General features: G+C 40.6%; 1 pseudogene; it reads left to right on the top strand.

Annotated features, from left to right (window-relative positions):
• Positions 1-1,135: 1,135 nt before the first annotated feature.
• Positions 1,136-1,670, top strand: LOC106837997 (ubiquitin-ribosomal protein eS31 fusion protein-like; annotated as a pseudogene).
• The last annotated feature ends 528 nt before the right edge of the window (positions 1,671-2,198 follow it).

Genomic DNA, 2,198 nt, shown 5'->3' with positions numbered 1-2,198 from the left:
AAGGCTGGTAAGTTGATATACACCTGAGGTGGACAGTGAAGGTATGTTGCTGGCCATCCTGGCTTAAAGCAAACTGCTTCTAGGAGGTCTTGATGAAAGGAATGGAAAAAAAAGCATTTGCCAGATCAAGAGCTGCATATCAGGTACTAGGGAATGTGTTCATTTGCTCAGGCAATGAAACAACTTCTAGTAGAGTAGCTGCAATAGGAGTTACCACCTGGTTAAGCTTATGATAATCCTCTGTCCTTCTCTAACATCCTTCTGTCTTCTCCACAGGTCAGATAGGTGAGTTGAACGGGGATGTGATAGAAATCACCACCCCTCCATCCTTTAAGTTCTTGATGGTGGCACTCATCTCTGCAATCCCTCCAAGAATGCAGTATTTTGGTTTACTATTTTCTAGCTAAAGGCAGTTCTACTAGCCTCCACTTGGCCTTTCCCACCATAATAACCCTTACTGTATAGGTCAGGGAACCAATGTAAGAATTCTGCCAGCTGCTGAGTATATCTATCCCAATTATGCATTCAGAATTGGGTAAATAACCACAGGATGGTGTCAGGGACCAACTGGGCCCACTATGAGATGGACCCAAGCTAAAATTACATTCATTGCTTGACCTCCATAAACCCCTCCTCTGACTGGTGGATCACAGTGATGCTTTGGGTCTCTGCAATCAGTGTCAGTTCAGTCAGTGTCCAATAGTCCACAAAGGTCTGATTATTTTCTTTTCCTCAACGCAGAGATACCCTGGTGAAAGACTGCAGCTCTCTTTGGGGAGGGCTGGGAAGGAGATTAACAGTATAAAATTTCAGTAGTGTACTGAGGTCCTGCAGATTTTTTAAGTGGAAAAACATATTGCGCACCTAGAATTATGTGCCCCTCCAGGTAGTCAAAAAGTCATTCTCTGATAAACTGAGACCCATACAACTTACTTCCTGTCTACCAATTGTGTGTGGGGGAGGAAGGATTTCACATGATATGAAGACATGTTCTATACTACCAAGAACTGACTACAAACAAAGATGCCAAGAGTGGAAAAGGCAGTGCTTGAACAATCTGATGGATCTCCCCTTACTCAGACTGGAGCCTACATTCAAGAATCCAGTCTGGCTTTTCTGATCCGCCATCTGCGGTTGCACCGCTGCCAAGATGCAGATTTTCATGAAAACCCTTACGGGGAAGACCATTACTCTCGAGGTTGAACCCTAGGATACAATAGAAAATATAAAGGCCAAGATCCAGGATAGGGAAGGAATTCCTCCTGATCAGCAAAGACTGATCTTTGCTGGCAAGCAAATGGAAGATGGACATGCTTTGTCTGACTACAACAATCAAAAGGAATCCACTCTTCATCTTGTGTTGAGACTTCGTGGTGGTGCTAAGGAAAGAAAGAAGAAGTCTTACACCACTCCCAAGAAGAATAAGCATAAGAGAAAGAAGGTTAAGCTGGCTGTCCTGAAGTACTATAAGGTAGATGAGAATGGCAAAATCAGTTGCCTTCGTCGGGAGTGCCCTTCAGATGAATGTGGTGCTGGAGTTTTTATGGCTAGCCATTTTGACAGACATTATTGTGGCAAATGTTGTCTGACCTATTGTTTCAACAAACCAGAAGACAAGTAATGGTACATGGATTAATAAAAGACATGAACTAACAACAACAAAAAAAGAATCCAGTCTGGTGTAGAGTTTCATTACCATGGACACGGTTTGTCCTTGACGTTATACCCTCATTCATTCTCTTCCTCCAACTTTCCAGGGCTTGTGGTTCCAGAATCCTTTATTCTGCCATTCAAGTGGAATCTATGTCCATGATTGATACCTATTTTAAACATTAATCCTTACTATTCTGTTCAAGGACTTGGTAATTATTACTAAAATACTGAAAAGTTTAAAACACCTCTGAGAGGATTAATAAACAACAAAAAAATTCATTTTGTCTCTCTAAAAGTAGGGCTGCAAAGAGTAACATATGACCATTTTCAATATCACTGAACCAGAATAGTGATTTTCTGCATCTTTAAAATTTATATGAAGATCCTGAGTTTTTGGAAAGAAATATACCACCCACTGACAGATATTATCTGTCATTAAGTCATTCTTTATTTTATCTTCCATCTAGGAACCATGAACATGTCTGAGTTCTTTATGCTTAAAATCATCATGTATGTCAATATTTCAAGCACCTTAAAAAAATAGA

This window comes from Equus asinus, chromosome 3 (genome assembly GCF_041296235.1).
Source record: "Equus asinus isolate D_3611 breed Donkey chromosome 3, EquAss-T2T_v2, whole genome shotgun sequence".
NCBI classification, from domain to species: Eukaryota; Metazoa; Chordata; class Mammalia; order Perissodactyla; family Equidae; genus Equus; species Equus asinus.
This window is presented reverse-complemented; position numbering and strand designations above follow the sequence as displayed.